This window comes from Berghia stephanieae, chromosome 2 (genome assembly GCF_034508935.2).
Source record: "Berghia stephanieae isolate SIO BIC M18660-M18661 chromosome 2, UCSD_Bste_1.3, whole genome shotgun sequence".
NCBI classification, from domain to species: Eukaryota; Metazoa; Mollusca; class Gastropoda; order Nudibranchia; family Aeolidiidae; genus Berghia; species Berghia stephanieae.
This window is the reverse complement of record NC_088361.1, coordinates 36,729,322-36,742,336: the sequence shown is the minus strand read 5'-3', so window position 1 is coordinate 36,742,336 and position 13,015 is coordinate 36,729,322. Positions and strand designations below refer to the sequence as shown.

The 13,015-nt window shown below is 36.8% G+C and overlaps 1 protein-coding gene across 3 annotated transcripts in view; it reads right to left on the bottom strand.

Moving 5' to 3' along the window:
• LOC144964810 (gonadotropin-releasing hormone II receptor-like) overlaps positions 1-13,015 on the bottom strand; it is a 246,296-nt gene that overhangs the window by 218,847 nt on the left and 14,434 nt on the right. The gene's annotated exons all lie outside the window — the stretch shown is intronic.

Sequence of the window (13,015 nt, the reverse complement as noted above, 5' to 3'; positions counted from 1 at the left end):
GGAAATCATGTGGATAGTCCATGTTCAAGATGAACAGATACAGACTGATTAAGGTATACATTTGAGATCAGGTTTACAATTTTGTAATGGCAGTTCAATTCTTTTAAAATGTCAATCATTTTGAGTGGTTCACATAATCGAAAGCTTTAGTGTGGTCAATGAAGCACATCTTTAGGTTTGTGTTCGCTTCTCTACATGTTTCTATCAGAGCACGAATGTTGAAAATTTGGTCGAATGCCTTCCTGAGATTGACTAATTTCTTCATTAAGTTTAATTTCAAATGGTTTCATGATTATTTTGAGTAAAATTTAACTCGCACAGCTGATGAGTGCAATTGTTCGATAATTTCTACATTATTGTAGGTGTCCTTTTTTCGATATTTGGACAAAAACTGCCTTTGTCCAGTCTGGAGGCCACCTCTCTTTTTGCCATATCTTATTGCAAAGTGTGTGATATTTTTCAATACCTTCCTTTCCACTGGCTGTCACTTTTTCTGTTTGGATCTGATTTATTGCACATGCTATTTCATTTTTTATTGGTTAAGTTCCTCATCATTTGGTGTCATTTGTGTCATAGTTCTGTCCTTGCTATTGTACATTTCACTACAATGCTCTGCCCATCTCGCAGCAATTGTTTTAAGTTCATTCAGAATTTCACCATTTTTACCTATTAATTGTTGATAGGCGTGGGAGAACCTTTTTGTCATCCTAATCATTTCCTGCTACATTGTTCTTGTGTGGTTGGATTGCATTGCTCATATTATCCCTCACAGTATTCAATTCTCTGAAATGTGTCACAGTAGTCTTTGCCTCGAACTTTGTTCGATTTCCGCCTGGTTGTGGGCTCTAAGCAAGTTATCACTCTCTTGCTAACTTTAAAGCACTGCACATTATCTTGGTTCTTCAAAAATAGGCACCAAAGATAAGTCTCCCCTATAACTGTGTTCAAATAATATTTGTCTGACCAAGCGTTTAGTTTTAAAAACAAAATTTCTTTTGCTTTGAAGACGCGTAGATAAACGAAAATAAAATCAGATAAATTCTACGTAACTTAAAAATATTCTGACTGATATGTCTTTATTGAGATGTTTTTTATGTATTTATCGAGTTCAACGGAAAAAATAATGCGCTTAGCTTGTAAAATATAAAAATTCATATTTTATGGAAGGCCATATATAGATTTTAGATTGAGAATTGAGAAATTGTCATATAGTGCGTTCTGTATGTAAAGACTAGTGATACAAGTTAACAGGACAAAGTCTCATCAGATTCACATTTTGCAATAAGCTGTCAAGCATGATGTCGACATCGAATCAATTAGAACCCCGTTACGTCGATGGAATCATGTCCAGTCAATCCGTAATCAGGGATGATAAGTAGAGGAAAGTTAATCATCAGAGACTGGTCTACGCTAGATGTGATGGGAATCGACTTGATATCGATATGCCTAACGCATTTATTAGCACTTCTAAATTGCTGTAAATTCTAGTCTCACATTCAATCTATCTACGTCATTGTGTAATTTGCGTCATTATTATACTTAAAAAGAACATTTTTTAAATGAGCTTTTATAAAGGGCAATATCCACTAAATGTGCTCAATGCGCTTTTTAAGGGGTCCCTGACCAACAGCAACGCGTAACATTTAGAACGAGACATGCCGCCTGTAAGGCGATATTACAATGTTTTTCCGGACAGAGACAACGCTGTTAACGGCCAGGTAGTCATTTTACACATGTGTAGGATGAGAGAATGTGAGTAAAGAGCCTTTTCCAAGGACTCAACTATGCGCCGAGCGAGGATCGAACTCAGGACCTTCCGATTAGAAAGCGAGTGTCACACCACTTCACCACATAGCCGCACTAGGATTCCAGATGACTAACTCAGAGCCATATTATATCCTTTGAGGGGTAGATGAGCGATATAAAGGTTTATTATTATTGTTATTATTATTATTATTATTATTATTATTATCATCATCATCATCATCATCATCATCATCATCATCATCATCATCATCATCCTCATCATCATCATCATCATCATCATCATCATCATCATCATCATCATCATCATCAGCATCATCACCATCAACATCATCATCTTCATCACCATCATCATTATTATTATTGTTATTATTATTAATATAAGGCATAGCATTAACACCTTCATTATTATGACAACTCGTTAATTTCCAGAAGTACGAGTAATATAACAGGCTTGGCCTTTTGGTCTCTTGCGACTGCGTGGGCTTGTGGGATGGCATTCGCCCCTGTATATATATATATATATATATATATATATATATATATATATATATATATATATATATATATATATATATATCGGTGGTCACAGAGGAACGCGCCGCTCGTTGTCGGCTTGCATCTCTAATACTTTTCATTGGATTTCTTTCAAACTCAAAGACACACAAAATACAAATCCTTATAGACTTTCAAAATTTCCTGAATATGAATTGAGAAACAAAAAAGATACAGTGATTTTTCAAAACCGTGATCGGGAATACGATATCAGAGAAAAATGACACAACAATACAGAGAGTAAAATGACGACGATCTGATCTTTTGTTGCAATTTTAGCAATTATTAATTATGTCACATGATTCTCCTCATCATGTAAGAAATCGTCTATGTAGCACATTCGCATACCTATTTGGGTCAACGATAAAAAAGCTAGCACTTTAAATGATCAATAATAGCACCGTAATCTCTTTTTCCAACTTGTAAATGTACTTCCTAATTTCCTCAACGGTTGTCTCCTCCCAGCATAAAAGAATTCCTTCCCTCAAAGTTTCTTCTGTGAATGCGGACCTTTTTCCACTATAAACCTAGATCAAAGAATTCAAAATTGCGTAGTCTTTTGGGTTCTGGCCGGGTGATGAGGCGACCATTTATCTTTCTCTATGACATGAATATTCTTACTGTGTGTGTGTGTGTGTGTGTGTGTGTGTGTGTGTGTGGCCCGGAGTGAGGGTTGTGGGGGGGGGGGGGGGGGGGGGGGGGAAGAGAGATAATGGTTTTGGATTCATGACTTTAGTAACTTCGATTCGCAATTTGAATTTTTCTTCGTCTGCTTGAATGACACTTTGACCCAAAAAAGAAAAACGTCGGATATACATATATTCATACGCACCAAAAGATTATTTTAGATGACCAATCAGCTAGCTATCTTTTTAAAATGTATTTAAGCCAATGAAATGAGTGAAAATATTCTGCAATCGTTGAATACATTTTTATTCAACGGGTTCGACGCATTATTCAAAGATAACATTTTTAATAAGAAATTATTAGGTTGTCCAATGAGAGGTGGTGGAATAATGTGAATTACGATCCTTTCCCAAAGGCTTAACTATGCGCCTCTCAGAGTGAGTCTAGAACTCTGGACCACATAGTTATAATGTTTCGTCATGTTGAGAGTTGCTATTAGCTTGGAATCCATTTCAAAGCACGTTGGGCAATGCGGGTATGTAGTATAGTGGTATGACACTCATCTTCGGATCGGAAGGTCCAGGGTTCTGAATTCAGCTTTGAGCAGCGCATTGTTTAGTTCTTGAAAAAGGCTCTTTACTCACATTTTCTCACCGTGCTCAGATGTAAAATGAGTAGTTGGCCGTTAACAGCGTTGTCTCTGTCTGAAAAACATACTGTAATATTGCCGAACAGGCGCCATATCTCGTTCTACATGTTAAGAGTTGCTGTTGGTTGCACTTTCAGCAAATTTAGAGGATATTACTCTATATAAATACCCAAGTGATTTTTTTTTAGTGCCATAGAAATCTATTTCTTTTTAATCTTTTTAAAAACGATAATTTTCGAAGGCTGAATTGCAAATTAGCCTCTGGTTGTTTTAATCTTTCTTTAAAACAAACCCTAAAGTAGAGCCGTGATTTCCCGCTAGATTCTAGTTGCCGGCTACATGGATTAATATTTTAGTAATTTGCCCACTACCTATTCGCATTTATGAATAATTCTGAATAAAAGGGGAAATGAGGCAAAAACAATTCTCAAAATCAAATTGGCCTCTGACATTTTTTTCAGAACAAGCATCTTGAAAATTGGTACTACATGAATCAGCGGACAACTTATCTTCTTGAACAAAACTGGGAGACGGAATCATAAATTTGACATCAGTCGACGACAACAAACACCGGGTCTGTAATATTCAAGCACAACACCGGATCAAAAATATCCAACACCTAATAGAACTCCCACACCGGATCAGGTTGCTGGCTACCAGAGCGGGAGGTCACGAGATAAGAAAAATCAATCTTTTTCACCTCGATTAAAGTCAGACTGACATATTTGATAATCCATGGAGGAGGTCAAAAGGATGTACATTATGTTTTCTTAACTCACTCAATCCTAGAGATTTTTGCGACTTTTCAAAATTGGAAAAAAAATGTATTTAAAATGAGCATGTACATAGATAGTTTTATTCAACTACCTTTAACATGTAAAACTGAAAAACATTAGCTTTGATACTACGCCTATAATTTGTCTCAGAAAAATGAATAAATAAGCATGGGGTAAAAGTAACCCGGGTAAACGGCGGATATAGTCGGTGTTAGGGTTGAATGAGTTAATGTTTAATAGTGATATTTGATTCCTGTGTGATACTTGATTTCTATAAATGATTATTGTAGCTAAGACTCTTTTATGGTTTAAATAATTACGAATATGTTTTTAAAAAAATTGGATTATTGTTCCCTTAAAATATAAACAAATATTAGATCTTGTTCTATATATTATACTAAATTAATTCTGGTCGGATCAAAATTATTCATGAATACTTTTGATCTGGGATGCAGGCTGCCGACTTCTTGTATTCTCTACTTCTAATCGGTTGACACGGGATTTATTCACTTATTCATCACAGACTTACCCTAACGAGCAGTGAATCTATGGAGCGGAATTAAGGGAGTTATTTTCATTTTTTTAAATATCATTTAATGAATATCAGGACGTAGCTGCGGTAGAGAGGTAGCGTGGGCGTGGGGATGTTGGGAGGGGGCGGCGGGGGGTCGCAGGAGCTAGAATCAATGACGACGAATGTTCTAATGGGAACCTGACGCGGGTGAAGGAAATAAACTCTAAATAGTAAAAGGTAATAAAAATGCCAGACATCACAATGAGATTAATGCTGTAAGAAAGGATTCTCTTTGAATTAAGTTACATTACACGTAACTTTTTTATTTATTATTTTTTAAACAGTCTCTGTATTTCTGTCTCGCCTTTGGCGCAAGTGAAAATTTTTCTGGAAACTGACTGCTATCATACGCGTGGGTTTTGTTCTGTTTTGTTATTGTTGTTGTTTTGGGATTATTTTTTTGTTTTTTTTGGGGGGGGGGGGGAGAGGCGGGAGGGGGGGGGGGGGTTATGATTTTTTTATTTGGTTTGTTTGATTTTTCTTGTTTTGTTTGTTTGTTTTCATGTATTTGGTTTTGGTTGTTGTTATTTATTTTAGGGTTTTTTTGGGGGGGTTTTAAATTTTTTGTTTTGTTTAGTTTTTTTTTAATTTAGTTTTTTAAAATTATTTTTCTGTTTTTGCTTTTGTTTGATATTTTTCGTATCTTGTTTGTTTTTTGACATTATTGTGACCGAACGTTCAAAACAGTGTTATGTCAAGATATATTGAACCCTGAAAAGTCAATTTAGACTTAAAATGATAATCCCAACTAAGGGGAACATGGGGGGGGGGGAGGTTGTTTGTCTTGTTTTTCAAATTTAGAAATTGTATTATTTTTCCACCATAATCAATAGAAATAAGTCGCAAATTTCATAATAGAAGGAACACCATTGACGTCACTCAGCTCTTTGTTATCATTGTTAGCTGTTAGTTCACAATAAATTATATCAATTAGACTACAGACGTTAAAGCTTACACACATTGTTTGTGTTGGTATGTTTCATTTGACTGGCGGGTGTTTGTCAGTATTTTACCCAAACGCATAGCATCAATAGGAGGAAATCAATTTCCGAGACTTAGGTCATCTCGGCATAATACCACTCTGAGACGACGATCTCATATTTTTATGCTCTCAATACGATTTTTATTATGCGCCCCCCGGGAGTCGGCATTTTTCATGTCTGCCTATTTTCATTGGTTATCATCTAATTTCTTGCCCATTCTCATTCATTATCACGTGGGGATCGCTTGGGCATGGCGTGTAACTACATGTGCGGGTAGTGGTATGACACTCGCTTTTTGATCGGAAGGTCCTGGATTCGAGCCACGCTCGGAGCATAGTTGAGACTTTGGAAAAGGCTCCTTACTCACATTCTCTCACAGTACTCAGGTGTAAAATGAGTGCCTGGCCGTTAACAGCGTTGTCTCTGTCCGAAAAAATTGTAATATCGCCTAACAGGCGTCATGTCCCGTCCTCCATGTTAAGTGTTGCTGTTGGCCAGGTACCCTTTGTAAAGCGCTTTGAGCACGTTTAGTGGAAGTAGCTCTATATTAAAAAGATCTATTCTTTTGGTACATATATGCAGGTCTGACATCCGAACCGACTCTTGGGCCTAGTTTAACATTGTTGTAATGAACAATAATCTGCTTCATTTTTGTTGTTGTTAAGATTTCCATTACAACAATGAGCCCATAAGGAATTGGGTTATCAGACTTGATAAGTGCACGTCGCTTTGGCACTAAAATGTGAATTTCGAACGTAATTTGTAAGAATCAGTCTTTGAAACTTTAGACCGTCTAGAGTCTAGAGGTCTATATGTTTTCTGCGATGTAAGAAATTATAGATATTTTATTCACCATAACAAAAAATAGAAATGAACACCAAATGTCATACTTTTTTTTTGAGCCATAAAAATCAGATTTATTCTATTCGTCCCTATAGTTACAGCAGCTTCTAATGGTGCTCACACTACTATGTTATGACGATCGACCCAATCCGCAAATTCCTTACCGCACTCGTGCACCGTCGGAAACCTGCCCGGAATTTTCGTCACAACACACCGTTCAATATAGGGTGTCCATAAAGTCTGAGTACATGTAGTATATTTTTTTAATTATTCATTTATGCTATAGATTGTGGAGATTTTGCTGAAAAATACTTTCAGAGGTCACGTGTTGGTTTAAGTACGATTCCTTTAAATCCCAATTGAATAAGATTCGTTTTTTAAAAGAGGAATTTGTACTCTTACCATGTACCCAGACTTTATGGACACCCTGTAGATGCTCTGCGGTTTCGGGTTCCTTCCCCCACATCGGGTACATGTTGGACAGTTGGAAAGTCCCCACTGATGAAGCGAGTTTGCCGTTAGACAGGTTCTCGACGGAAGCCGATTCACTAACACCCAATGCACGTGTACAACTATGTTGACGTCGATCCCCTCCGCCATAAATAGTAACGGGTATTGAGATTAAGTTCAGAATAATGATAATTTGTGACGTCACATTATCAAGCCTTAACTTTCACTAACATTAGATTCTTTTTTTTTTAATTTTAAATTGAGCTTTTATATAGCGCAATACCCACTAAACGTGCTCAAAGTGCTTTACAAGGGGTCCCTGGTCAACAGCAACATTTAACATCTAGGACGGGACATGACACCTGTTAGGCGATATTACAATTTTTCGGACAAAGACAACGCTGTTAACGGCCAGGTACTCATTTCACACCTGAGTACGGTGGGAGAATGTGAGTAAAGAGCCTTTTCCAAGGACTCAACTATGCGTCGAGCGCGAGGCTCGAACCCAGGATCTTCCGATACGAAAGAGAGTGCCATACCACTAGATCACATAGCCGCACTAATAAGAAGTATAATCTTTTAAACGTTTTTGAACATGTCTTTTATTTAAATGTGGCGAAATTGGAATCTACTTCGGGGTATAAGAAACGGTTTATTCCAAACTTGGTTTTGGAATTCGAACTTTCTTCATTCCTAACGCCAACTTGCACGCTCGTGCAGAGGTTGGGAACCCTTCCAAAAGGAAATAGTGTAAAAATCATTTGAATTTAACATCAAATTTTGTAATTTTTTGGCTATAAAATCAGTTTTAGCCATCGAGTTTATCCCGACTTAACACAACTTTGACACGGCTGGTCCTATAGGTGACCCATCAAAGGGGTATATATCATGGTTATTTAGATGCTGAAAATTAAATCGGTCTACATACATGTAGTAAATATTAATTTTTTTAAAAAACTATGCCCTTCCGCCACATCAGATACCGTTGCCCAGGCATTTCATGAAGGAATATCCATAATCCATCAAGATGTCAACAAGAAGAACCCGTGTTGTCTAAAGTGTGCAAATTGGGAGTTAATAATCTTGTCAAAGGAAAAAAACGAAAGTGCCTGAATTGAGACTCGAACCCGAGGCCATTCGGTTCACAGTGCAATGCGAAATGGTCGACTAGTAATTATGGGTCAAGTTAATTTGTTTTGGGTTTTTTTTTTGTTGGGGGGATAAGATAAACTATCAAAAAGTAAAAAGCATCATGCATATTACTTCTGATTATATTAAATTTTCAAGCCACTTTCTGACATCTAACACATGCGGTACCGTTTTGAGACAATGGGTCACGTTGTATAGTATTATCATAAGCCGTCATGGGAAATCGATGTAGACTGTGGTTGGACCCGAAAGAAAATAATCTAGTATTTCTTTTTTTTCTCAGTTTGCTCAAATATTACAATTCCCCATAGAGGTTATTACCGTAACAATCCCTCATTGATGCTTTATTAATGCCATTATCCATGAGATTTTTAAGACGTGGTTCCTAGACTGTTGCCAAGGACGCTTATATAAGCCTTTAGTATTCATTAATAACGGGGTGGTTTCATCCGTCTACTAAGCAAGATATAATTATTTCCTGCTGTGTATTTCTATTCAGTTCGGTCAAAATGTATTATCCCCATCATTTAAAATGGTATACGTTCACAAGGCATCACAATCTCTCTCTCTCTCTCTCTCTCTCTCTCTCTCTCTCTCTCTCTCTCTCTCTCTCTCTCTCTCTCTCTCTCTCTTCTGATTTCATGGTTTTGTTTCGTTAAGCCCTCGCTTCATCAAAAATTCCAAGCTCTTTGGTTGTAATTAGTATTGAGTCAAACTATCAAATCTTCTATTGAAGTGTCTGGTTTCAATGACATCGTAATTAAAATAAGAAGAATATTATTAATCATGACCGAAATAAACCACAATAGATTCCCCGTATAGACTTCAGAACTTGTCTATCAATCAGACTACGTTAAGTATGGAGTAAACGTCCAGAATTTTTATAGAAATGTTATCGCCAAAACAATTTAGCCTATCGTTTAAATTGTTTATCTTATAACATGTGGCTATGTGGTCTTCTGGTTTGACACGCTTTCGGATCGAAAGATCCTGGGTTCGAGCCTCGCTCGGCGAATAGTTGAATCCTTGGAAAAAGGCTCTTGACTCACATTCTCTCGTACTCAGTTGTAAAATGAGTACCTGGCCGTTAACAGCGTTGTCTTTGTCGGGGGAAAAAAGTGTAATATCGCCTAGCAGGCGTCATATCTCGTCCTATATGTTAAGCGTTGTTTTTGGTCAGGGACCACTTGTAAAGCGATTTGGGGACGTTTAGTGGATTTTGTTCTATATAAAACGTCAACTTTAACATTGTTTCGACAACCGCTTTCAATGATTGCTCAGCTACTTGTTTGTAAACAAGCATGCCTTTATAAAGTATCAAATCCTGAATTCTCACAATCCTGTAACATTTTTTTCAGCTTTCAATCCCTCGATCATAATATTGATTATGCCCATTATATTCTCTCCATCCACGGGTATATCATCTATTATCTCGAGTTATTATATTGACTATTTATGTGTGGAAAACCAAATTTACGAGTTATTTCCCCTGTTATTAAGTACCCACTTCTTCCTGAGATAATTCAAAAGCTTTGAATTGTGAAATTTGAAAGAATATAATATTGTTTCTTATAACAGTCATTTGTATATATATTTTGTAAGAAGTACAATTCATGCACGGAATTGTTTATCAATATTCATCATAATATGGAGATAGAGTTTTTGACCTATACTGGGATTTCTGACCAATGCGAAACCCGATCTTGGGACGAATTCTACAGGGTCACGAAATATATAACACAGCCTAATTAATGTCTACGTTAATTTAAGAAGTGATAATAAACATTTTGATTCTGTGAGTTGTTCCATGTAACAATTTAATCCATGTCCTTAATGAGTTGAAGCTAAACCTACACTGGATAACAGTTGCCGAACTGATTTAAGCACAGCTACTCTTTTTTACTGAACCAATTTTGATGGCTCAAAAGATCTGTCTCTATCTATCCTAATTTCTACTGTTATACTATAATAATAATGATAATTAAAATGAAAATTGCCTATGCGGTGTAAGCCTTTAAATATTGTAATTTGTCCACAATAAAACCCACTCATGTTGTTGATGTTTTCAAGCGATATAAACAAGAAATGAAGTGAGTAGGAAAGTCCCAGAAGACAAATAGAGAATAAAACTTTTTTCGGCGAAGGCGGCTCGAACCCGCGACTTTAGTGGTACGTCAACTCCGATGGCCGGGGAGAGCGTGACTCTACTGTATGAGCTATCCATGAACCCAAAAAAGTGATTTCAAACTCTATGTCTATCTTGAACCACTCTCCCCGACTTCTTGAGGTCATGGGTTCAACACACAAATGCCGCGAAGTTTGTTAGCCAGCATTTCAGCTTCATGATCATATTCTCAACACAAACATATAACATAGAAATGATTGAGACATTGAGTAAGTGATGCGCACAGATACACTTTACTAGATTTTCTTTCATTTTTAAAGATTTACTTACTTTTTTTAAAGTAAAAATAATACAGTGAAAACAATATAATGCAGATTCGTTGCTTTTAACTAAATAAGTACCCGCACTGTGGAAAAACACGTGTTTAAAAATTTGGCTAGAAAACTCGTATTTAAATTTAGATCGATTTAAATGGCCCTCATCTTGGCAAAAACTCTCAAACCTTCGAGTTCGCAAAGTTTTTTAGAGCTAGAGAGCCTTTTAGTGATTAGTTGTCACTAGATTATACCAACCAGACTATAGATATTACAGGTTACTCACAGTTTTGTGTTTCGGTATATTTAATTCGGCTGGCGGAGGTTGTGAGTATCATTATTGTTTTTTATTTAGGGAAATGGAAATATTTTCATAAACTGAAAAATAAAATCATAATTTAACCGTATCAAAACGATATTTCGTCCAAGTCATTATAAGGACTAAAATTGACATTAAAGTACAGAGACGAGACAATTTGACTCGATACATCTGATACATCGCCCTACCACGATGAAAATCTTAAAGCATATGGTCTACCTCCTAAACTTCTCTCTGCTGTTAAAAGAATGTATGAGAACAGACAGGCAAAGGCTATCTCTCCAGATGGTGAAACTGAGTTGTTTGAGATCAAAGCAGGTGTTCTTCAAGGTGATACATTAGCCCCCTAACTCTTTGCAATTATCCTGGACTATGTGATGAGAAAGACCTACTCTGGCATGGAGAACTAGCTTGGCTTCACGCTTCATAGACAAAGAAGTAGGGGCAGTCCAGCTATGATTGTCACAGATCTAGATTTCGCCGATGACCTGGCTCTACTGAATGAGGAGATGGACCAGGCACAATAAGACCTCAATAGATTTGAATCTGAAGCTGAAATAGTAGGACTGTGATGTAATGCTAAGAAGACAGTTTTCTAAACATACAACCAAGAAAGGCCAATTAGCATACAGGCAAAGAACGGAGAATGGCTGAAGGAAGTTGACAACTTAAGGGGCGGTTTGGGTCTAATTATTAGGAGAATCCTTCGAAAAATTGATTTTGAGATTTTTGTGGAAAATGATATTTTATTATCTTAGAAATAATATAATTGAAGTCCAAATTCTTAAAGTAGACTATAAAGGCACGAAAAACAAAGTCGAAAATGGTACAGGTAGTAAGAAAAGTGTGAAAAACGGGAAGCCATTTCGCTATTTTCTCAATATGTCATTTTTCTAAGGGTATGGGAAACTGTGTCAAACGTTTCTCAGAATCTATTCAATGAAATTGTCTGAAAATTTCCACAGTTATCACAGAGATAACGTATTATGTCACGTCAGAGAGATTTTTTTGATAAGATATGTGAAATTTTAATTATAATCCTAATTCTGAATTTTTAAGGTCAATTTTGTTATAACATTTTGATTCTCAACTTTGTAATGTTCTAATGAAAATTCCATAAGCTAAAGCCGTAAAATCTCTCTGTTGTGACACACTATGGTACAATGTTGACAAGAGGGAAGAATATGGAAGTCAGTCCTTCATTAGTTTTTGTGGAACGTTTGCCACAAGATTGTTATATTTTTTAAAGTCAGACCCCAAATTTGGTCGCAAAATGGGTATCAACACAGGTAATTAAAATTTTTCACCATAAAAGTTGTTTTTTAACCTATATTGACGATACAGAATGATTAAAACCGCCCAATATAGGTCATTAAACTTTTTTAGAAAAGACCCAAACCGCCCCTTAAAGTATCTAGGAGGTTGGGCCCAAAGCAGTTCCTCTGATATTTCTGTCAGAAAAGCATTGGTTTGGAGTGCCTGTCACAAAACTCAGGAAAATCTGGAGCTCAAATCTACAGAAGGAAATAAAGAAGAGACTGTTCCTGGCAACGGTAGAGTCAGTGCTTCTATATGGAGCAGCGACATGGACTCTAACAAAAGCCCTTGAGAAGCAACTGGACGTCTGCTACACTAGTATACTGCGGATGTTCTTCAACGTAAGCTGAAATGAGCACATGTCAAATGAAGAGATCTACGGTGACCTCCCCCAAGTGACTTCGAAGATACAACAGAGAAGGCTGAGACTTGCGGGGCACTGCTGGAGGAGATTGCAAGCAGTCTTGTGCTACGGGAACCACTTGAAAGAACCAGAAACAGAGGCTGGCAGAATACAACACACATTGACTGTCTGATAGATGACATAGGAATGGACAACACCCGGGAGCT